Source organism: Pan paniscus, chromosome 21 (assembly GCF_029289425.2).
Source record: "Pan paniscus chromosome 21, NHGRI_mPanPan1-v2.0_pri, whole genome shotgun sequence".
Lineage (NCBI taxonomy): Eukaryota > Metazoa > Chordata > Mammalia > Primates > Hominidae > Pan > Pan paniscus.
In genome coordinates, this window is record NC_073270.2 from 26013646 (window position 1) to 26039468 (window position 25823).

The window sequence follows — 25823 nt, forward strand, 5'->3', positions numbered from 1 at the left end:
CTACTTCAGTTTATGAGAAACAAGTTCACTCATCCAAACCCAAAGAATGGACTCAGAGACCCGGAGAACTGCAAAAGTGAGACTTTTAATGACAGTCTTGCAAGATTGGGTATCTGATGGACAGGCACACCCAGCACAGTTTCAACAAGCAATTTATCCGCTAGTGCACAGGTCCCTCCCACAGTTCCTCAAATGCTGAGTACTATGGGGGTCACAGTCTTCCTGGACATCGCCTATGGGTTGGTGGGTAGGGGTTTTAGGCATTTTCTTTACAGTGGTCTTGCTGCATCTTGTTGCAGCCACAATGCATTGCAATCCTAGTTAGCTCAGGGGCGCTTCAAGTATTTCACTTATGACCTAAGTAGCTGGGCAGGCTGATAAGAACAGACAAAGTGAGCTATTTTGCAGGCTAGTAAACTTTCATCTTAGATTAAACTTCTTTGGTTCTGGTAAGGGCAACTAAGGGGGTGAGGGGCAACAAACAGGCATCGGCTCTCCAAGCAGGGGCCTAGTATATCCTGTTTCTTCTGTAGTTTGCTGACCTAAACTGATTCAAGGCACTATGTCTTGGAAATGAACCACCGTAAACATTATTTCCTTCAAGTTCATCGTCATGTTCCCAGCACCCAGCACAGTGTGGGAAACAGAAACAAGAGACAGCAATGGATCCCTCAGTGCTCTAACGGCCCCCAGATCGCTGTGTAAACTCCTCCTGCCCGTCTGCCGTGATGTGGAGAGTGCCTCACAGAACTGTGTCGGGACTGGAATTTGGTGAGCAGGTCCATGGCGTCCCCACTCTTTCATGGAAGAAACCGCACCAGGACAACTGTCTTTAGAGCTTCCCAAACCACACTGTTACTCTGCCTTCTGTTTAGAATCTCTTGAAATCCACACTGCAATGGCATAGTCCCTCAATTCTCTCCAAAAAAAAAACTGGGGTACTTATCCCCCCGTGATGGCAAGTGAAGAAGAGTCCAACGTGTTCATGGGCAAATTATCCAAGCATTCATCAACCCCTAGCTTGGAAATTCTTTGGCTGACTAGTTTCTGCCCCCTAGTCTGTCCACGTTAGGAGAGGACTGGGCGGGGGCTTGGCCAAGGTGAGGCAGCTCCAGGAACGCTAGCAGAGACAAATACTTTGTCCTTTTCTGTCCTCTTTCCTGCCAACACCCCATATGGGTATTTTGCTGAGGAATGAGCATGCCTCCACCAACACGGGGATGCCCAGCATCTGTCAGCACATGTTTTCCAAGTGTTCCCAGTCCCACCCTGGTTCCAGAGGGGGTCATACAAAGCACAGAAAACCCTATCTGTCTCAAGACAGTGTAGCAAGCAAGTCAAAACCAGCACCACTCATTAGTTAGTGAGCAATTCGGTGCTAATTGGCAGAAAATAGGTGAAAAAAGGTTCACAATCATATTTTAAAGTAGTTTTATGAAAGTATAATATTCATACAAAGTCATAAATGTACCAGTCATAAATGTACAGCTCATTGAATTTTCACAAAATGTTTACACCCAGATCAAGAAGAGGAAATTACCAGAACCTACCAGCACCATCCCCCCCATGCAAGGATCCCACTGTCCTGGCTTCCAGCACCACAGCCTAGCTCTGCCCATATTTAAACATAGTGTAGCTGGAATCACAGAATGTGAATGCCCTTCCTCCTGGCTTCTTCCACCCAATATTACACTGGTGAGCTCACGGGTGCTGGGGCTCACTCATCGCCATTGCTGTGCAGCATCCATTTATCCATGCTGCCCCATTGGCGGGCGTTTGCCATCTCTCCCATTTGGGACTATTACAAATAGCACTGCCCTGGAGGGCTTGGTGGCCACACATCCCCATGCCTGTTGTGTGACTGCCCAGCCAAGGACTTGCTGGGCACAGGGGGCACCTGTGGTCAGCTCTTGTGGATATCACCAGGCAGGTGCCCAGAGTGGTTGCCTCATGGTTCTATTTAGTGATCCTTTTGACTTCACATTTAAATAAAATTACCTCCCAGGAGGGAAAACACACTACTATAGAGCACCTCATGTATCCTGGCATGAGACACGGCTGTCACCAAAGGATGGCATTGAGTAAAGGAAAGGAAAGCAGCCATGCAGTCACAGGTGCCCTTGAATTTCCCCTGGAAAGCCACTCCAGGGGGCAGGGGGCAGGGGAGACTGAAACTTCAGCTTTCAATAGACACAGCTGTGAAGATGATCCCATGTCCAAGAATCCTGGAGTGCCCCCAGAACATCTCTCATCATTAAGAAGTCAACGACAGGCTTCCACGCGGAGGCTGCCAATAGCCAGGAGGGAAGGCTCTCTGGGCGTTGGTCTACACCCCACTGTTGTTTAAATTGTTTATCATTCATTCTCTCTGTCTCTCTCTCATTTCTCTTTCCCCAACTCTCTCTTCCCATCCCCACAACTTGTGTAATTGTGTAAGTGTATTTATAAAAGTCAAATAAGGTGACTCCATTTTATCATCCTCTTTTTCAAAGCTGATGCAGCTAAGGCTCAGAGAGGCTAAGTAGTTTGCCCAAGTTCACAGAGCATTCACACACACACAACTCCCTGGCCCCACAGGACATGATCTGTCAGCTGTACCATCTCTCTACAAAGCCACCAGGATCATATAATAAAGAATGTAAAGAGACTCTCTTCCTAACAGAAAGTCCCTTATATGTGAGCAAACCCCTAGGACGCCAGAAGGACTCTGTGAGATTTGTGTAGAAATCTCCTGGTATTTCAGTTCTCCCGGTGAGTGGACACGTATTTCTCATCAGGAGGCTTCGATGTCTCTAAATTCATCCCCAGTGTTCTGAAGGGGTAGATTACGCTCAGGAGTGACCAGCCAATTGTTAGAGAAGATTTCAGTCGAGGCTTTGCTTGTGAAGGTGCACTGCTCACAACTTGGCTTCCCCTGTGTGGAACACAAATGTGAAGGACCAAGCGGAGCATTTATGAGCACCAAGGCTGGGGCTCGCTCTCAGGTCAGAGTTCGAATTGTCCACTGTCTGCATCTCAGTTAAGATGCACCCGTCAGTCCTAACATGGAACCCAGAGTAGAGTCTTTCTCCCCTGAGTAGGTCTTGATCCAGAGATCCAGTTAGGGCCCCCTAGAAACAAGCATGAATGCCCCTGGTCCTTCCTACCTCCCCAGAAGCAGAGAGAGGGCATGCAGCTGGACTGGATTGCCTTAGCTGAGCTGTGGCTCATGGATAGGAGTGCCTGCTGGCTGCCTCAACCAGGAAGGAGGGGCTGCTGTTCCTGAAAATCATGGTCATCTCCTCTGGCAAGTCCACCATCATATTCCAACAGGGTAAGCACAGTGGAACGCGGCAAGGGGAATAACCCAGTATCACAGGCAGCCCCAAAGAAAGGGCAGTGGGACGGGTGAGTGTGGTCTCCAGTTTTCTCACTGGAAGCCTACAGGCCTGGGCCACCTGGAAGTAACAGACCTTTTAGTTTACATCACTAAAAACCAATCACACTCTTACATTTCAAAGAACTTGCACTTAAATCAAACTGCCAAAATATAATCAAGTTGCATGACTCTGATTTTAATTTAGGCCTAAATTTCTCCAGTAGTGTAGGGAACACTGAGGTGGCCAGTGCTGGGAGCCATATCACCAAGTGGCATTTGCTTGTGGAGCCAAAGTCCCCCAAAAAGAATTGGGCCTGGAGAACCTTACAGATATGTCATCAGTAACATTAACTGGCCCTTGATCAACCTTTTCCTCTTTGTAATTATTTTTCCTCCAAGACTCCTGTGACATTCTTTCCCATGGTTTTGAAGACAAAGGAAAGTGTGCTGCCAAGCCTTGGGCATAGACAAGCCACACAACATTTACTGCAACTTTAAGAAATTGTTTAATAGGAAAGGAATCTTCCTAAAAGCATTTTCTGATCATCATTAAAGAAGTCAATCCCCTCTTTTAGCTTAGAGATAAATAAAGTCCTGATTACTGGAGCAAAGTACCTTGAGAATTTCCCATTTATTCCCCGATGACATAATCCTCATGCCAATAAATTGACCATGTGATGTACATGCTCCTGTAATGCCATGTGTTAATGTCAGGGAATAAATTCACAATCTGATTTGATTTTTTCTGGAGTGGGGAGAACCTGAAACAACATAATGCAGACACATAATCAGCAGACACAAAATAAGCTGTTCATCCGATTTCAAACACACTTACAACCAAACCTCACTTCTGAAATCACCATAATTACTTTTTTAAATAATTCATTTTTAATGATTATAAAAGTCTACATTCCTGTGGTGGAAAATATAGGAAATAAGAAAATAACAATCACCGCTAAGCCTATGATCCACAAATAAGCCCTGTCAACTTTTTTGGTCTATTGTATTTTAATACTTTTCAAAACATACATAATTTCACAACCCAATATCACATTGTAGGTGCAACTTGAACTGATTTTTTTTTCACTTTGCATGCAACATTGTCAAAGTATGTCAAAATGTGGAAGGACATTTAGTGATAACCTCTGGGTGGCAGAAATATTGTTATTTTCTTATTTTCTTTATGCTTTATTACCTATATTTTCTAATTTTCTACAATGCACATTCATTATTATGAAAAGATTATTTTTAAATTCAGAAAGATTATTTTCCATGGCTGCATACCATTACATCTTATGGATACACCCTGATCTACTTAATCTTTATCAAAATGGTGGACAGCTGCCCTTTCCAAGGTCTTGGGAGGGGCCCTTGGAATGTGTTCATGTGGTCATATGTTTTTGTGAAATTTGCAACAGTAAACTATAAACACAGTTATTTGAGACCATTCTAACTTCCCTCCTGCACATCTTTGCTATCAGGTTGTACTCAGAGGAAGTCGAATTGAGGGCATTTATGGGACTCACCATCATTTCTCATTGTACCTGTTACTGCAGCCACCCTAGCATGGGGACTCTTTCAGGATGCTCCCAATGTCAGCAAATCCATGAGGATTTAAGGGGATTCTAGGAAGATGGCAGCAGTGACACGGGTTTTGAATCTCCTTGAATCCTACACAAAAATAACATGGAAATTAGATAGTAAAACCAAAAACACATGGGCAAATGGCCAAAAACAACAAAACTAGATGATACAGTCCCCACCATCTAGGCCCTACGTAAAAGCAAGTGGAGGTGACCACCATGGCCACGGCCCTGCGTGATACCAGCGTCTGTGTGGAGGGAGAAGAGAGAAGCAAGGGAAACCTGGAAAAAAGATGACTTGGGAAAGAATTCAGGACAAATGAAAATCATCTCAGAAATGAGGGCTAAACTGGAAGGAACACAAGGGCAAATAACAGGCAGTCAATGCATTGAGAGAAATAGGAGAAATTTGTTTTAGTCATAAAGACATAAAGGAAAAAATAAAAAGAAAAAAGAAAAAATGACAAATAGGCAAAAAAGATTCAGCATATAGGTAATAAAGTATCTAGAGAAAAAACCTGAAGTAAAATAGCAGAACAAATACTGAACTCTGCAATGGCAAAAAAAAAAAAAAAAAACTTTCCCATAATTTAGAATTTAGAAAACAAAACAACAACAACAAAAAAAGTTGAAACTACATTCTGAAAGAGCACAGTGAGTACCTGAGAATATCAACCCAAAAGGACCAGCACCAAGACATAGGCTAGGAACATTACTGAACTCTAAAGACAAATAAATAATTCCTTTGTGAATCTGGGTGGAACAAACACGAATGAACATAAAATCAAAGGGAGAGAAAATCTGATTATCATCCACGTGGAGAGCAACACTTACTCCAAAAGGAGATAGAGGAATCGATTCTGCAACCCAAAGAGCTGCTCTCGGTCAGTGCCACAGGGCTACATCTGTGCAGGGGGCACAGGCAGGCCTGGACACCCGTGTATGACAGAGTGATAAGGACCAGAAGGGAACATCACACACAGCCCAGACTGGCATGGAGCCACTAGTTGGACATCTGCAGGGGAGCGTAAGCCAAGAGGGAATCCTCTAGGAGGAGATGGGCCAAGCCACGCAAGTGCAGGGAAGAGAGAGGAGGGAGGAGGGAGAGCCACATTGTGTCATGCTGGAGTGAGTAGGTTTGTGGGGACTCAAATGTGCCCTTTTTACCAAAGCACAAGCATTCAGAACAACCATCACCAAGTTCAGCTGCAGTCCTAGCACCCCACTGCTGTCTGTTTTCACAGGAGCACCAGTCCAACAAGAAGTGCATCGAGGCACATGTACATACAACTGTGACACGCAGTTTGGCTTTGGAAATCTTGAGCACTGCACCATGCCCAGGAAAACCGTAGATGTCCATGGCTGTCCTGTACCAGAATGACCAAATCATCGCTGTGTCTGCACAGTCCCAGAAATAAACCACCAACCTAGTTTTCAGCCAACTCAGTTTTTTAGTAAATGTACAGTTGTAAAGTTCAAAGTCATGAAAAACAAGGAAAGACTGAGTGACAAATGAAAGACTAAGGAGAGAGACATGATGACTAAATATGCAGGGCATCCTGGATTCAATTCTGAAATAGAAAAATTACATTCGTGGAAAAACTGGTGAAACCCAACTGAAGTCTGTCATTTAGTAAATGGCATTGCACAACAGTGAATTCTTAGTTTGGATCAATGTCACATAGCTATATAAGTTGCTAACATTTGAGGAAACTGGGTAAAGGGTATTTGGGAACTTTGTACTATGCCTGCAACTCATCTATAAATCTAAAATTATTTCAAAATATGAAGTTTAAAAAATAGTTAACACTTTGCAATAATAGCACAGAGAAAAACAACTAGTTATTTGGCTGAATCTGTTTCTTTTTTACCTTTTTGATGGTACTTAGAACATCACAAGGTACTGTAGGTGGATCCCAAGTGTTCTGCCCCTGTGTTGAGGTCAGAGCCCTCCCTGGAGTTGCCCCCATGATCCCCTTAGCAAGGAACTGCTGGGGATACCCAGGAGCTCTGACACTGGTCCCTACTGTGGCCATGAACCCCAGCATGGAGAGAAGAAATCAGTGGGTGACACCTTCCTGGACTTTCCCTGTGCCTGTCCAGCTACTGTCCTCGACAGTTTTGCTCTCTGACTACAACTGGATGTGGGGATGTTGTTGATGCACTTGAAGGGTTGGATGCCTCTCCCATCCTTTCTCACCCTGCAGCACAGTGCTGATGCAGCTAAGACCATGGCCCTGCCTTGCATGCCCACAAAGCCACACCCACACTGTTCCGGAAGGTCTCCCTTAGTCTGGCACCAATGCAAACAGCTCAGCACTGTCATCACGGCAGCCCGTCCCCAGAGAGCAGAGCCTGACCCCAGCCAGATGCAGGCTGTCAACCCCGGAGGGACCCCAGGGGGCAGGAGTAAGGCTGGGGAGGCAGAGCTGACAAAGCTGGGGTGGGATATTGAGTCAGCCCCTCTGTGTGCCTTTGGGAGTGTGTCTGAGAATGGTCCCGGGGAGGAAGGGGAGCATTCCCTCATTGGCCCCCATGCATCGCTGGTCCAGGCCCCTACGCGCTGGCTCACCACCGGCAATGCACACTCCACGACCAGGGAGCCCCACGCAGGAAGGCAGAGGCCACGCCAGGCCACATTACCCCTGGGCAAAGCTCTCAGAATCCTGCCACCATGCAAGGAGAAACTGAGAGGATGGGCAGTGGGGGAGGCAGGGTCCAGGGCAGCTGCCCCATCCTCCCAACAGAGCAATTGCGAGTCTCTGAGGCATTCTCTGCCCAGGAACCCAACCAAGCCCACATGAGGGCAGGTGGGAGGGCCAAGGGGCTAACACCACCGGGGCAGACTCAGCCGCTTAGTGCTAGTGGATCAAGACCCCAGCTTCCCCACCTGCCAGCCGAGACAATGCTGAGGCGTGATCCGCACAAGGTCCTGGGGGTCCCCAGCAGGTGTGAGCCCCTGTTGCCCACAGTGGAAACCTGTGTCAATGCACACTCCCGGTCTGGCTTCCCTCCCTCTCACATCCCCTCCCCGCAGCTGCCTCCCAGGACCACATTCACCACTTGCACCCAGTCCTACCCATCGGGACTGCTTTGCAGATAATCCATTTAAAACTGACCAAGTGGGCGTTGGAACCCTGCACTGTCTGATTCAGGCCCAAAACGTTTAAACACAATGCTAATACCCTCAGTTGTTGGGAATGTTGGGTTACTTGTGGGTTCCATTTGGATACTGGCCCCTGTGACGGCTACAGGACATGGGACGCCACCCATCCACTGATGCCACCTTTCTACCTCCTGCCCCAACAACGCCTCATGGGCACCAGAGACTCCGGGCACATTCCATGCTTCTCCAGATCCAGGGACAACGGAGGAGGGAGACTGTCTTCACCTCTCTGCTCTGCAGCTACTCTTCACCTCTCTGCTCATGCATGCTACTCACCGTCCCTGTGGCTCCAGACCCCATCCATGGGTTTATCTCCCCCAAGGAAAAATCATCACGAGGTTCTTCCATTTACACGCACTGGCTGCAGCCACAGCCTGGGGGACCAGGGCTGGACGGCGCCACAGGTAGAAGAGGGCCCGGATTCCCGAGTCACCTCCCAAGTCACCGTGGGAGGCTAATCAGGCCGCGCTGACCTTTGCCTCCAGCAGGGCCTCCGCTTCACTCCCTTCAGGGGCCTGGACATCATCTCTGGGCCTGGGCATACCCTGGGACAGTCAGATGCGGCGGCTTCCATGCGCCTCCCTCCCTCAGGCCTCACCCCCTTCATTCTCTCTCTAAAACCTCCCGGACAAACCACTAAAAACCCTTCCTTTAAATCATCGGAGGAAACGATGCGGCTGTCGTGGTGGTGAGTCATTTGGTTTTGGGTCGCGTGACCTCAGTGAGTGTGTCCCCATGGGGAAGCCGAGAGTGCTGACGTCCCCCTGGATGCGGGAGAGTCCACTCCGGGATCGCTGTTCCTGGAAATCCGCGTGTGGGTGCAGCCAAGCCCCTCAGTTGGGGAGGGAAGGCACTGGAGGACGAGGCCCGGAGGTGAGTCCGCAAAGCCAGGCTGCCAGGCTAACCACGCCCAGCTTCCCCCAGCCACCGACCAGGCTGCGGGGACGCTTTCAGAACATCATGCGGGTGCGCCGGCTGGCCCTGGGTGTCTGGGCCGGGGCCCCTCCAAGCCCACCTGGGAGAGCACTCCCGCCTCCCCCCACCCCGGGGCGCCCACCACCCCGGCCTCCGCCGTCGCCCTGCGACAGCGCCCCCAGGGCCCGGCGTCCTGGGCCTCTGACTCTGCCCGGTTTGCTAACCCGGACCCTCGCCGCGTCTTCCGGCTCCAGTATCCTCGGGAACCTCCTCCCTTTCATCACTCGCCTCGACAAGACCTTCTGAGGCCACACATCTCGAGGCAACAGCTCTGTGCCCCGCCTTTGTTTGGCTCTCAAAATTGTGCTGTGCCCTCTCATCTCCAACAGCGTTACGCTGATTTTCGAGCTTTTCCTGGCTCCCCCTGGCTCTTTGCTGTCGTCACTCGGTTCTCCGCCCATCCCCGTGCGCACGTGTTCGCTGTGCTAGCCCCGTGCGAGCTGAGCTGCCGTTAGAGTCGGTAGATTACAGCGAAGCTGCAGTCAGCAGCTCGTCTGCCTGGCCCTGCACACCGTGAGACTCGAGGCAGTGCCCGGGACGGGACCGCCTGGGGAAGAGAGGAGGGAAAAGCCAAACCCCGCAGAGGAAGGACGAGAGCTGGCAGCCAGGTCGGCTGCGAAAGGGGAGAGAGGTGGGCAGTCCAGGTCTGGGATGGGCCAGCCTAAGCTCGAATCGCTGTGTCAATGGGTTGGTCACTTAGCCCTTTTAAGCCTCAGTTTCCTCATCTCTAAAATGTGGATAATGACAGAACCCTCACAGGGCATCCAGAGATGGAGGCTGTGCGATAAGCCGAGCCCAGGCCTGTGGAGTTTTCTGTGCTCAGTGCTGTTGCTGTTGTCATCATTAGCCACCGTTTTTCAAATCTCGGAAGCCTCTTAGAAAACCAGCTGTTCTTGATGGCCACTTGTGAAAGGAGAAGCAGATTTCTTAATCAGAATGATTCAAGGAACTTTCTCCCAGCAACAGTTGTTAAATCAAGGCCTTGGAATTTTCTCTGAAAGAGAATTCTGCTGGGTGCTGTGCCTCACACCTGTAATCCCAGCACTTTGGGAAGCCGAGGTGGGAGGATTACTTGAGGCCAGGAATTCAAGACCTGCCTGGGCAACATAGTGAGACCCGTATCTACAAAAAACAAAAATAAATTAGCTGAGTAAGGGAGAGCACACCTGTAGCCCCAGCTACTCAGGAGGCTAAGGCGAGAGGATTGCTTAAGCCTAGGAGGTCAAGGCTGCAGTGCGCTATGATTGCACTACTGCACTGCAGCTCGGCAACAGAGTGAGACCCCGTCTCTAAAGAAAATAGTAAGTACAAATAAATAAAAGAGGATTCAGTATCATCAGGCTTGAGTGGTTCCTGAGAGAGAAAAGACCTAGATCATTCCTTAAGTTCCCCCTGGAGCCCCAATATCTTGATTCTGTGACTCTTCACATCTCCCTAATTAAATTGTCTGGTTTAATCCTCTCCTTGAGCCCTCTCCTCGGCCTCTGTCCTCCCCAGCCTTGCATCCATTCCATGCCCACCTTCCATGCTGGGGATGACTTACAAACTGCAGGCTTGCAGATTCACAATCACTCAACAATATGCTGCACAGACAGACTGCCCTCCTCCATGGACACCCTCCTTTGTGCGAAGGCCAATTGCTTATGGGCAGTTGGAATGTCTTCTAAGCAGACAAAAGGCCTGCTCAAGTGTGCAACTATTTGGGGGCAGTGGCCACTCCCTCCGCGGGTGGTTAAGGGCTGTGCTGCCTGGAGCCAGCTGCTGAGTCCTGGAGAAGAATAGAGCAGGCATGTGGATGCGACAAAAGCTGCCTGGCCCTGTGCCCCAGGCCAGCCCAGGACGCAGCACATCCTCAACATATGGGTCCCTGGGGGGGGTCCCCTCATATAACAATCATGATTTCCCTCTTCAGGAGACAACAAGGTTTGGAAACCTTAAATGGGCTGTGTGACTAAATTAAATTCCCAAGGCAGCCAGAACCAAGACGCTAATTGCCTTGGCTCATGGTTCTTACCCTCCATGAGACAGATTGGCTCATTTTTCAGGCAACTAATTATTAATTTGAAGCCATGAATAGAAAGAGATGGGAAGGACCTGTCACCTCCTGCTTGGTGAATGCTAAAGCTTTGTCATTTGCAGGCACAGGAGAGTGCCGACGGGCCTTTGAGTGAGCCAGGCAACAAGTCAGGGGTCCCATATGTACAAACTGCATCCTGGCATTGCTTCTGCTCTGTGCAACATGGTGGGAGCCCACTTACAATCAACTGCCAACATCAGAGCTCATGGGACACAAGGGCCATGTTATCTGAGGCCTCAAAAAATTCAGACTTCGGAGAGATCTCCAAAGTTTGTATAAAAGTCTCTGCTGGTATAAAACAGTGCAATTCTGAGTTACACTGTCAGAATTTTAAAATGTTAAAGTCCTTTATACAACTTTAAACTTGTGTCTTAGCTGGGTGCGGTGGCTCACACCTGTAATCCCAGCACTTTGGGAGGCCAAGGTGGGTGCATCACCTGAGGTCAGGAGTTCAAGACCAGCCTGGCCAACATGGTGAAATCCCTGCCTCTACTAAAAATACAAAAATTAGCCAGGCGTGGTGGCAGGCATCTGTAATCCCAGCTACTCAGGAGGCTGAGGCAGGAGAATTGCTTGAAACCAGGAGGTGGAGGTTGCAATGAGCCGAGATCGCGCCACTGCACTCTAGCTTGGGTGACAGAGTGAGACTGTCTCAAAAAAAAAAAAAAAAAAACTTGTGTCCCATGAATAAACCACACCTTTGACACTATTAATATTTTTAATAAACTCAACAATTATCTTGGGAATGGTACAACTTCTTTGCACTGTATTTTGGTATATTAAAGGCATTCATTACTCATTAAATGCAAACAACTAGACTAGACATGGTGGCTCACGCCTGTAATCCCATTACTTTGGGAGGCTGAGGCGGGTGGATCACCTGAAGTCAGGAGTTCGAGATGGGCCTAGCCAACATGGTGAAAACCCATCCCTACTAAAAATATAAAAAATTATCTGGGCCTGGTGGTGCATGCCTGAGTCAGGAGAATCGCTTGAACCCAGGAGGCAGAGGCTTCAGTAAGCAGAGATCATGCCTTTACATTCCAGCCTGCACAAAAAGAGCAAAAACTCCATCTCAAAAAAATAAATAAAATAAATGCAAACTACTAAAATTTACCATAACTTTTGGTAACTCATTTTCTCCCCAGCTTTCTTTTATTTAAAATTTCAAATATATACAATTGATAGTATTTACAATGAATCCCCATAGATCTACCACAAACATTCTACAATTAATGCTATCAATTGTAAATCAAAGAACATGACTGAGGCAAGCCTCAATCTTTTTAGGAAGTTTATTTGCCAAGGTTAAGGACATGCCCAGGAAAGACCACAGATCCATAGGAAAAATTGTGGTCCATACCTTTCCTGAAGAGGGTCTGGGGATCTCAATATTTAAAAGGAAAAGAGTGGGTATTGGAGAAAGAGGAGGAAATTTTTTAAAGGTGTGGGTAGGTAAGAGGCAAATGGTTGTATTCTTCTGAGCCTTTGATCAGCCTTACATGTGAGAGGGGGACAGAGAAACAGGCACTTATGCATTCATGTAGCTCAGTGATTCTACATTTTTACATGAAATAAAATAGACATAGGGCAGAGGAAGCAATCAGATATGCATTTGTATCGGTGAGCAGCAAAATGAACTTGAGTTCTGTCCTTTGTACCACACCTGTGAAGATAAGCCATCAATTTACATTGCCAGGGGGAAATTCAACAGAACTGTTTTAGGGTAAAGATCTTGGGGAGCACAAGGAATTTCCTAGTGGGCAAATTGTAAGGGAGGCATGTCGCTTTGTTTTATCTTCATTGCTGTCTTATTTAGGAACGAAACGGGAGGCAGGTTTGCATGATCCGGATTCCAGCTTCACTCTTCTCTTTGGCATTGTGAATTTGGGATCTCAAGATTCCTTTTCCTTTCACACAGTCTATCACATTTGTGGTGCATTTCACATGAAGTTGCTGGCATCGGGGTGCTTTGCCTGCAAACACCTCAGCGTGCATACCATTACCAGCCACGTTTATGGGGATTTGGGGGTAAAACATATAGAATGTCACATCCACTCGAAAGCTCACCTTCTGTGAGTTTGGAAATGCATACCCCTGTCAAGATGCACAGGATTCATGCCCTCAGAAGCCCGGAGGCCCTTCCCAGTCAATCCTGTCCCACCCCCAACTCACCCCCAGTCCAGCCCCACAGGAAACCACAGTTCATTTTTTTCACCATAGTTATAACTCATTTTTGCTATAATATTTATATCCTAATATACCTGGAACCTCAATAAGTAAAAGTGGTCCAGGGCCCTGTCATCTTCCATGAGGTTCAGAGAGCCTCCTTACTATTCTTTTTTATTTTTGAGATGGAGTCTCACTCTGTCGCCCAGGCTGGGGTGCAGTGGCACGATCTCGGCTCACTGTAGGCTCCACCCACTGGGTTCACACCATTCTCCTGCCTCAGCCTCCCGAATAGCTGGGACTACAGGCGCCCGCCACCGCACCCGGCTCATTTTTTGTATTTTTAGTAGAGACAGGATTTCACCGTGTTAGCCAAGATGGTCTCGACCTCCTGACCTCATGATCCACCCGCCTCGGCCTCCCAAAGTGCTGGGATTACAGGTGTGAGCCACTGCACCCGGCCCTTTTTTATTTTTTAAATCACCAAATCATCAGTGTGCCCCTCCAGGTATAAGAAGGTGAAGGGCAAATTACAAAACACAAGCTGGCTTTAAGCCCATGAGTCTGCAAGATGTGTTTTTCTTTTCTGCAAACAGGGAATATTAAGCCTGGCTGCTTTGCCTGTTCTCATGGGACACTTTAAAACAAGCAAAGGCTGCACTGTACACTTTGTTGGAGAACACAGAGCTCTTTGAATCTTTTGAATTGGAAATACAACCTGAAAAAAAAGAACAGAATTAGAGATTGATGTAAAAATCTCATTTTTTAGGCAAAAATCAACAATGGATGCGAAAATTAATGGGTGGAAGGTTGAGTAAGAAGATATTTACATAGTCTCAAAGTATCTCCAATGAGATACTTAGCAATTTCAAAAGGAAATATAGTAACATGGCAGTGGAGAGGCCTGGCAGACGCTGTCTAAACCAGGGATGAACTCCAGCATCATCAGTGATCGGACAAACTCAAACCCATGCCTTCTCACAGGATGCGCAGAACAGGTACATCACTGCGGTGATATTCTTGATGGAACCACGTCATCTGAATCTATCAGATGAACCCCAAATTAAGTGCCATTTAATAAAATAATTTACTCTCAAAAACAGTCAAGGTCGTGGGAAAAAAAGACTGAGGAATTGTTTCAGATTAAAGGACATGAGATGTGACGGCTGATTGCAAGACATGATCAAAGACTTTCTTTTGCTATAAAGGACATTAAAGGGAACAACAGCAAAATCTGATGGAGATACATAAATTATAAAGAGTATTATATCAAGGTGTGTTAATTTCCTAATTTTAATAACTGTACTGTTGTTGTGAAGAGAAGATACTTGTCATTTTTGTAACAGCTTTGCTGAGATATAATTTATATACCATAAAATTCATCCTATTAACAATTCATTCCATGGTTTTAGCATATTCATAGTTACGCAATTATCACTTAGATTGTTTTAGAATATTTTCTTTCCTTCAAAAAGAAAACCATTAGCAGGCATTTAGCCACTGTTCCTTCCTTCCTCCTTCCAGCCTCTGGCAACCACGAATCTACTTTTTATCTCTGTGGATTTGCCTATTTGAACAGTCCATGTAAATGGAAACATCCAATATGTGGCCTTTGTGTCTGACTTCCCTCACTTAGCAGAATGTCTTCAAGGTTCATCCGGGTTGCGGCATGTCAGAACATCACTCTTGTTGTGGCTGAGTAGTATTCCACTGTGTGGGTCTACCGCCTTGTGTTTATCCATTTATCAGTGGATGGACATTCAGGTTGTGAATAGTGCTTCTATGAACGTTTGTGAATAAGTATTTATAAGTATTTGTTAGAATATCTGTCTTCAATCATGTAGGGCATATATATCCAGAAGTTTAACTGCTATATGGTATTTTTATTTTTAACTTTTTTTTTTTCTGAGTTAGGGTCTTACTCTGTCACCCAGGCTAGAGTGCAGTGGCATTATCTCAGCTTACTGCAAACTTGATCTCCTGGGCTCAAGCAATCCTCCCATCTCAGCCTCCCAAGTAGCTGGGACTATGGGCATCCACCATCACGCACTGCTGATTTTTGTATTTTTTTTAGAGATGGGGTCTCACTGTGTATCCCAGGCTGGTCTTGAACTCCTGGCCTCAAGAAATCCAACTGCCTTGGCCTCCCAAAGTGTTGTGATTACAATAACGAGCCACTGTACCAGGCCTATTTTTAACTTTTTGAGGAATTCTCAAACTGCTTTCCAGAACAACTGCTCCATTTTACATTCCCACCAGCAATGCATGAGAGTTCTAATTTCATTTTTTTTTTTTTTTTTTTTTTTTTTTGAGACAGAGTCTCACTGTCACCCAGGCTGGAGTGCAGTGGCATGATCTCGGCTCACTGCAACCTCTGTTTCCCAGGTTCAAGTGATTCTCCTGCCTCAGCCTCCCGAGTAACTGGAATTACGGGCCTGTACCACCACGCCTGGTTAGTTTTTTTGTATTTTCAATAGAGTTTCGCTATGTTGGCCAGGGTGGTCTCAAACACCTGACTTCAAGTGATCTGCCCACCTTGGCCTCCCAAAGTGCCAGGATCACAGGCTTGAGCCACTGCACCCAGCTGAGAGTTCTAATTTCTTCACATCCTCACCAACACTTGCTTTCCTCTCCTTTTTTTAAATCATAGACAACCTAATGAAAGTGAAGTGGTATCTCATAGTTCTGATTTTCATTTCCATGATGTCTAATGATGTTGAGCATCTTTTCATATCCTTGTTGGACCTTTGTATGTTTTCTTTGGAGAAAAGTCTATTCAAGGCCTTTCACCATTTTTTAATTGGGTTAAGTTCTGAGAGTTATTTATATGTTCTGGAAAGTAAGCCCTTCTTACACATATAATTTGCAAATATTTTCTCTCATCCTGCAGATTTTCTTTTCGCTTCTTGAAAGTGTTCTTTGATGCACAAAAGTTTTTAATTTTGATGGGTTGCAGTTTATCTAGCTTTTCTTTTGTCATCTATGTCATAGCTAAGATTATATTGCCAAATTCAAAGTTATGAAGATTTATCCCTACATTTTTCTCTTAAAAGTTTTACAGTCTTAGCTCTTGTGTTTAGGTCTTTGATCCACTTTGAGTTAATCTTTGTATACAGTATGCAGCATAGTCATTCTTTTACATGTGGATATACAGTTGCCCCAGAATTATTTGTCGAAGAGACTTTTGTCCAATTAATAATCTTGGCACCCTTGTTGAAAATTAATTGATCATAGATGTATTGGTTTATTTCTGGACTCTCAGTTCCATTTCACTGGTCCATCCTTATGCCACAACCATGATTCTTTGATTACTGTAGCTTTGTAGTCAAGCTTTGAAATTGGAAAGTGTGTGTCTTCAAACTTTATTTTTTTTTTCAACATCGTTTTGGCTGTTTGGGGTCTCATAATTCCAGATGAATTTTAGAATCAGCTTTTTCATTTCTGCAAAAAAGACCATTGGTATTTTGAAAGGCATTGCAATGCATCTGTAGGTCACTTTCAGGAGCACTGCCATTCTAACAACTCTACGTCTCTCAATCCACAAACACAAAGTGGCTTCCCATTTGGATCTTTATAAGTTTCTTTCAGTAATGTTTTATAATTTTCAGTGCACAAATCTTGCACCTCTTGGTTTAAATTTATTCCTATGTATTTTATTATTTTTTATGCTATTATAAATAGAATTGTTTTCTTTTTTGACTTTTTAAATAGAGTCAGGATCTTGCTCTGTTGCTCAGGCTGGAGTACAATGGTGATCCTATCTCTCTGTAGTCTCAAACTCCTGGGCTCAAGTGATCCTCCTACCTCAGCCTGCTGAGTAGCTGGGACTACAAGCAAACGCCACCACAACTGGCAATTTTTTTAAAGAGACTGGGTCTTGCTCTGTTGCCTAGGCTGGTTTTGTACTCCTGGCCTCAAGCAATCCTCCCACCTCAGTCTCCAGAAGTGCTGGGATTACAGGCATGAGCCACCACACCCGGACAGGATTGTTTTCTTAATTTCTTTCTCAGGTTGTTCATTGCTAGTATATAGAAGTGCAGCTGATTTAATGTATTGACCTTGTACCCTGCAAATTTGCTGAACTCGTTTATTAGTGCTTATGGATTTTTTATGAATTCTTTAAATTTTTTATATGTAAAATTATGTCATGTGCAATAGAGATAATTTTACTTCTTGCTTTCCAATTTAGATGCCTTTTTTTCTTGTCTAATTTCTTTGGCTAGAACTTCTAGTGCAATATTGAATGGAAATGGCAAAAGTGGGTATCCATTCCTTATTTCTGAGTTTATAAGGAATGATGTCAGTCTTTCACCTTTGATGGTGGGATGTTAGTTGTGGGATTTGCACAAATGTTCTTTTTTTTGTTTTATACTTTAAGTTTTAGGGTACATGTGCACAACCTGCAGGTTAGTTACATATGTATACATGTGCCATGTTGGTGTGCTGCACCCCTTAACTCATCATTGAACATTAGGTATATCTCCTAATGCTATCCTTCCCCCCTCCCCCCGCCCCACAACAGGCTCCGGTGTGTGATATTCCCTTTCCTGTGTCCATGTGTTCTCATTATTCAATTCCCACCAAATGTTCTTTATGATATTGAAGAAGTTTCCTCCTACTCCTAGTTTGTTAATTACTTTTATCATAAAAAGGTGTTCAATTTTGTTAAATGCTTTTTCTGCATTGATGGAGGTGATCGTGTTTCTTTCCTTCATTCTATTAACGTAGTATATAAAACAGATTGATTTTCATATACTGAACCACCCTTGCATTCCTGGAATAAGTCCCACTTGGTTATGATGTGTACTCCTCTAAAGGTGTTGAATTAGATTTGCTAGTTTTTTGTATTTATACTGCTATGGACTGAATTGTGTTCCCCCAAAATTTATAGATTAAATTCCTAATGCCTAATGTGGCTGATTTAGAGATAGGGTCTTTAGAAGGTAATTAAGATTATTAAGTTCATAAGGCCTAATTCAACAGGATTGGTGGCCTTATAAGAAGAGGAAGAGAGAAATATCTCTCCCTCTCTCTTTTGTCACATGCACTCAGAGCTAAGGCCATCTGAGGACCGCAGTGACAAGGTGGCCATCTGCAAATCAGGAAAGGGCCCCCTCCAGACAACCTCACTGGGCCTTCATCTGGGACTTCCAGCCTCCAGTACTGTGAGAAATAAATGTCTGTTGTTTAAACCACCCAATCTATAGCATTTTGTTATGGCAACCCAACCTGACTAATATGTGTACTCACAAGGGATATGATCTATATTTTTCTTTTCTTGTGATGTCTGTATCTGGCTTTGGTATCAGGGTAATGCTGGCCTCAGAGAATTAGTTAGAAAGCTTTCCCTCCTCTTCTACTTTTTGGAAGAGTTTGAGAAGGATTGTTGTTAATTCTTGTGTGAGCACTACTTTGTAATCCTTAATGACACACATGCAGATATTCACATAATAAATCTTAAGATATCTACGTGATGACAAAGTATTGAAATACATACATAAACTACCAGGTAAGATTAACAGTCCGAATATAGGGGTTCGGCATTTTATTCTTCCTTAGACAATATCTTCTGTTTGGGAAAATAATTTTAGTGTTAAATTTGCAATAACATATTGTTTTTTAATGCATATGCCCAACAGTGATTTTTATATAGACAGTTTTCAATATTTCATTGTTTCTCTGCGTACCCCAACTCATTGAGTCTTTCCCAGTCTTCCTCCTGGGCATGCCTATATGTCAACACCAGTTCATTTTCCCATCCAGGGTACACACTGAGCCTTGTGTTTCAGGAACCTTTGACCTGAGCATAACATACCAAGGGCAAAATCTTTGTAACAGGTGACACAAATAAATATCTAAAACTTAAATTCACAGAGAACCACCACAGTTTCAGGTTGGATGTCAAGAAAACTGCCATTAATTTCCTCACCAAGAAGATGTCCTAGAGAAATCAATAAAGCTCTTAATACTAAAAGAAAAAAAATTAAATAATTTCTGCAGTTTTCAAATGCTATCTTTTCAGAAGATACTTTCACAACTCAGCCTCCTGACATAGCTGGGACTCCAGGTGCACATCACCACACTCAGTTGATATTTCTTACTTTCTTTTTTAGTGATGGGGTCTTGCAATGCCCAGGCTGGTCTGAAACTACTCCTGGGATCTAGTAATCCTCCCACCTCGGCCTCCCAAAATGTTGGGATTACAGGTGTGAGCCACCACGCAGCCAGAAGATACTTTTCCTACAAACTTGTGTTCATAGCTTATATGTCTGATATACAACTAAAGTGAAACAGCAATGAACAGAGTAAACACATATTTGATCTGAGGTATAATTCCATGGACCTTCCATGGATCATCAATTTTCAAAAATTTAGAATGCATGGAATTGTACTCAACACTACACTGTGCTGAAAAGACTACAATGGCACATTAGGGCCTTGCAGCCATCTCAGGTTGTCATTGTGAACATTGGTCATAGTTTAATAAAACTGGGGAAAAGCTGAAGTCAGCTTAAAAGAATTCTGAAGAATAAGATTTACTATTATTACCTTGGGAAGACTTGAGCTACCTTAGAAACAAGAAACAAAACCTAATAACATTTAAAGTTACAGCAGAAAAAATCCAGTCAACCTGAAATTTTTTTTAATGACAACTTTTCAGTTAGAATTTTTGTTTTGAGAAAAATAAGCTTAGTATAGAAATAAGATAAGAAAAAGACATAAGAGATAAGAAATAAGATAAGAAAAATAAGTTTAGTATAGAAATAAGATAGCCAATTTCTTTTCCATAAAATCAGTAAGTGATAGTAAATCTGTCCATTATGTTAAAGACCACCAAAAATGGAATTGCTGCCATGCATTTGAAATAGGAAAATGTTATGGACATTTTAATGTGCAAAAGGTTTTGTCCTGCAGTAGCCCCTGAGGCATTAATATTTTGTTTTGCAGGAAGTTGACTCTCTATTAGGATATACCTATTTTTAAAGATTAGTAACTAATCATAATTTCCTTAATAAGGGAGGAAGTACCAAATTTCAAGACAGCCGTTAAGATAATTCATTCAGATTTTTCACAAAGAATTTTCTAGCTGTTTCCACACAGTCTATGGAAAACTCACCCTTTAGGGATAAAACACTTGAGAACAATTGAAATGTACAGTATAATCCTGAAATAACCCAGTGATTATTTTACAAAAAAATCTCTATGTCAACAAGAAAAATAACCTTTGGGATAATAGTAAAAGAAAGGAACAAAATGAACATAAGTGACTCCAAAGCTGAATTTACCTGAACTTCTTCAGAAACTTCATTTTATGTCATCCAGGTCTGAGTTAATTAAAGGGACCTGTGAAAACAATAGCATGTGTGTTTGTTTTTGTGAAAAGAAAAAAACAGTTTCCTTTATTTGAGGTCTAAAGTATTTTTCTCTTCCTCCATTCTTCCTCTTTAATGGGTAGTAAATTCTTATGATATGTCAGTAAATTACAATTCATAAGCTCTTCACGGGTGGGTATGTCTTGTGTATTCTAGCCCATTAAGGAATAAATTTCCAAAGCAGGCTTGTTTTTCCCTTAAGATAATTAATTAGCTAACCAGTTTAAGAAGAAAGAAGTTGCAGAAGGGAGGACAAAGCACCGGTGATCTCACTTCTCAGTTTCAATAATTTGAAATTATGACTCATCAGAGAAAATGACTGATACTCTGCTTATCAGAACACTGCTAACTTTCTATTGATGAATGTAAGTCATACAGCCACCAAGGAAAAAATGAAGAGCCACCTGGCAGAGACAAATATATTGTGGCCAGAAGAAAGAGACTATTCTGAGACACACATAGCTCTTTGACTTCTTTGATCCCTAGGGAATACTTCAAAATTTGCAGAAATGAAAAGCAGCAGACGTCTTCTGGAGGAGAATCAATCTGATTTTCAAATTTAATGGCCAAAAAGATGGCATTCGTACTTGGCCTCACATCTAAATTAGTTAGAACTTCAAAAATGCTAACTTTCCTAGTTCCAAGAAGCAAGCATTCATTTTCCTCTTTGACTGTCTCATACTGGTTAAAATTCAGTGTTTCTAGAGACTTCAATCATCAGTTCTGCTAAACAAGGTAACGTTATCATTGTATCCAGGGCTGAACACTCCAAGTTCTCTAGTAAAACAGGACTGCTCTCATTGCCATTCAGAGAGATGACTTCTTTCTTAGCAGTGGATGTCAGCTTACTCCAGGTAATGTCAGTATTTTTAAAAGCATGTAGAAGAAAGATGCCAAGGATAATAGTGAAGAATCCATTCAGGGTCTCGATGATATCTCCAGCTTTCATGCCATACCACTCTTGGAGTAAGATGGCAGAGCAAGTCACTACCATGGATGTGAAGAACGCAAAATAAATGGGAGTCACAGGAGATGTATTCACGGTGTCTGGTGCCTTGAGATAGTTAATCTGTGTAGTCACCAAAAACACAAGTATAGCCAGCAAAACAATGACCAGGGGATGCTTCTAAACTGGCTTCCATTCTAGTAATTCCTTAATGGCAATACCCAGGCCTTTGGCAGGAGAAACTGAAAATGCTGCAGCCAAAGAACAGATTGAAATATAGACCAATATATTGGTCTGTCCTTTCTTGGGAGCCACAATCAAAATCAGCACCAAGATCACAATTATGATCATAGCAAAGGAAATAAATCCTGGGTCTCTCAATTTCATTTCCATTTCATGCAAAGAAGTGACTTCCTCTTCTTCTGGGGCATGGATAACCATCACAGTTGACCCCAATATGCAGCCTGTTTTCCCATAAATGTTCAAGTGCTCGTTTAAAAAATAGGAAGATAATATTGCACTTATGAGAACACTCAGAGGGCCGGGGGGATGAGGGTGACCAAGATGGCAGGTGCAAAAGCATAAGCAGCAAAATGTGCAGCCTCTCCTGCTCCCATAGCCAGCACTCCTGTCCCCCAGAGCCACCCTTCAGGTCAGAATGTCCACCTTGTCCAGCTCCAGTGACGCTTTTGTTGGCCAGTTGCAAAAGACCTTTCTTTTTCAATATGAAGCTGGAGCCATATCCTTCTCGGCAAGGCTCTCTGTGCCACAGCGTCACATGTGCCCCCATGTCCCCAGACGGGGCTCCAGGATGCAGACGCTCTTTCCTCAGCCACCTGGGCCTCTCCTCCCCATGGACCTGCCAGATTGTTGTTAATTCTTTTTTTAAAGAAAACCACTCTATTGAGGTAAAATGAACATACAAAAAACTGTATATATTTAATGTATACATTTCGATAAGTTTGGGGATACGTATGTACCTGTGAAATCATCACCACCATCAAGGCCATAAACACATCCATCACCTCCCAAAGTTTTCTCCCACCCCTTTATTATTATTATTATTATTATTATTATTATTATTGAGACAGTCTTGCTCTGTCACCCACACTGGAGGGCAGTGGCACGATCATGGCTCACTGCAACCTCTGCCTCCCAGGCTCAAGTGATCCTCCCACAGCAGCCTCCTGAGCAGCTGGGATCACAGGCACAGGCCACTATGCCCAGCTAATTTTTGTATTTTTAGTAGCGACACGGTTTCACCATGTTGGCCAGGATGGTCTCAAACTCCTGACCTCAAGTGATCCACCTACCTTGGCCTCCCAAAGTGCTGGGATTACAGCTGTGAACCACTGCACCCAGCCCCTTTATTATTTGTATTTGGATTTTGTTTTCATCACTGTTTTGATAATAACACTTACCATAAGATCAACTTGCCTTAGTAAATTTTAGGTATACAATGCAGTATTGTTACCTATAGGCATCATGCCACACAAATCTCCAGAGCTCATTCATCCTGGATAACTGAAGCTTCGTACCTTCTGATCATCATCTCCTCATTTCCCCCTCCCCACAGCCCATGAAAACCACCATTCTACTCTCTGCTTTTGAGTTTGATTATTTTAGAGTCCACATTGCTATGGTTTGAATGATGGCATCCCCTCCAAAATTTATGTTGAAGCCATCCCCAGTGCAGTAGTATTAAGAGGTATGGTCTTTGGGATGTGATTAAGTCATGAGGGCTCTACTCTTATGGATGGGATTAGCACCCTTATTAAAAGGCTCAAGGTCAAAAGGAGTGCTCTTTCACCCTTCTATCTTCCTCCATGTGAGGACACATGCATCCCTCTGGAGGAAGCAGCAACAAGACACCATCTTGGAAGCAGGGAGCAGCCTTCATCAGACACCAATGCTAGTGTCTTGATCTTGGACTTCTCAGCCTCCAGAAACATAAGAAATAAATTTCTGTTGCTTATAAGTTACCCAGTCCCAGATATTTTGTTATAGCAGCACAAATGGACTAAGATACATCCATAAATGAGATCCTGCAGCATTTGTCTTTCTGTGCCTGGCTTACTTTGCTTAACATAATGTCCTCTGGGTCCATCTATGTTGTCACAAATGGCAGGATTTCCTTCTTTTTAAGGACTAAATAATATTCCTTTGCATGTATATACTATAATTTCTTTTTATTAAGTGAAATCAAGTTTATTAAGGAAGTAAAGGAATATAAGAATGGCTACTCCATAGGCAGAGCAGCCCTGAGGCTGCTGGTTGGCTGTTTTTATGGTTATTTCCTGATTATAGGCTAAACAAGGGATGGATTATTCATGAGTTTTTGAGGAAAGGGGTGGGCAATTACCAGAACTGAGGGTTCCTCCCGCTTTTAGACCATATAGGGAAACTTCCTGACATTGTCATGGCATTTATAAACTGTTGTGGTATTGGTGGGATGTCTCTTAGCATGCTAACACATTATAATTAGTGTATAATGAGCCAGAGGTCACTTTCATTGCCATCTTGGTTTTGGTAGGTTTTGGCCAGCTTCTTTACTGCATTCTTTTATCAGCAAAGTTTTTGTAACCTGTATCTTGTGCCAACCCCCTATCTCATCCTGTGACTTAGAATGCCCAACCTCCTGGGAATGCAGCTCCATGGGTCTCAGCCTTATTTTACCCAACCCCTATTCAAGATTGAGTTGCTCTGGTTCAAACACCTCTGGCATATTTCCCCCCTCCCTTTTACAAGGGAACCTTTAATCCTAAAGGCTGTAAGCAGATGAAGATCTATCTTCTTTAACTTCTTCAGGCTGAATAGGGGCAATGATATTCCTGCCTAACTATTAGGGCATCTCATACCCGGGGTAGAGAGGAGCTGAGTCAGAAAGCATCGGTATGGTGAAAAACAGTTCAAAAACAACTGATAAGACTAGAATCTGATAACAAGTGTACCACAGTTTTTGAAACATAATTTTTCTCTCCCCAGTCTCACATTTTTACTAAAGACAAATCATGGTAGGATGAATTTGTTTGCAAAAATAAGCTTTAGTCTTATACTTGGCCAGATTATTTGTAAAGTGCAGCAAGAATAATTTTCACATAGGCTTTTTTAATTGGCTTTGATGGAACATTGTTCCATAAAATGAATCTCAGATAAGACTTTTTTCGAAGCCAAGCGCAGCCTTGAGTTTGTACCCTCAAATACCTATAAGTTGGGAAATTCCTTTTCTCTTGTGGTCACAAGGTAATTTGGGGCTCCTGGGCCTGTTAGAAAGTGACATACTTGGCCAGGCATGGTGGCTTATGCCTGTAATCCCAGCACTTTGGGACGCCAAGGAAGGCACATCATGAGGTCAGGAGTTTGAGACCAGCCTGGCCAATATGGTGAAATTATCTCTACTAAAAATACAAAAATTAGTTGGGCATGGTGGTGTGCACCTGTAGTCCCAGCTACTTGGGAGGCTGAAAGAGCAGAATCGCTTGAACCTGGGAGGAAGAAGTTGCAGTGAGCTGAGATTGCACCACTGCACTCCAGGCTGGGTGACAGAGTGAGACTCCATCTCAAAAAAAAAAAATAGTGACATTCTTTACTTACCACAGGTTGGAAACCCTGTACAGGGACTATGCAGACAATGTATGAGGCCAATTTTCCAAGGGGCTTTTATTGGCTCTATAAGTCAACTTCGATTCTTAAAAGGAAAACATGCCATTCCAGTCAAAGCCTTGGTAAATTAAGTAGTTTCTCCAGTTGCATCCTGTTACAAAAGAAAACAGATTATTATTGCACTTATGCAAATAACTATATTGCCACAAGTTAAGAATACTCAGAAATAGTTTTCAAATTCTGGAGAAGTCAGGTAGAGAGAAACAAATATGCTCCAAATTTTGTTCACAGGAGTATACCTTTCTCAATTGTTAAAAGCTGTATATAGCTCAAAAGAAAAGTTTCCTTGACTCTGGAAAACAAAACAAAGGATCCTCAGCATTTCAAGCAAAAATTTTCAAAAAGATTACTTCAGTTTTCTATTAGATCAGTCCATGCAGTTACCTCTTGTTCTGTTTGATATTCATGAACTTTTCAGCTCTCCAGGAGAGTTCTAAAAGTTTTTTTCCCCCTATTTTAATATCACAGTCTCCAAAGTTATCAGAAACCTGCATTCAGGAACATCTGTCAAAG

At 43.7% G+C, this 25823-nt stretch overlaps 1 long non-coding RNA gene and 1 pseudogene across 1 annotated transcript; both read right to left on the bottom strand.

The window, feature by feature from the left end:
- Positions 1-96: 96 nt before the first annotated feature.
- On the bottom strand, positions 97-20598 carry LOC130541080 (uncharacterized). The gene is made up of 4 exons (XR_008955120.2): positions 8384-20598; positions 4885-5029; positions 3974-4119; positions 97-3437 (listed from the first exon to the last, which is right to left on the bottom strand). It is a non-coding gene; the product is annotated as an uncharacterized LOC130541080 (long non-coding RNA).
- Positions 20599-21411: 813 nt separating this feature from the next.
- On the bottom strand, positions 21412-22437 carry LOC100974526 (magnesium transporter NIPA3-like; annotated as a pseudogene).
- Between the last annotated feature and the right edge of the window lie 3386 nt (positions 22438-25823).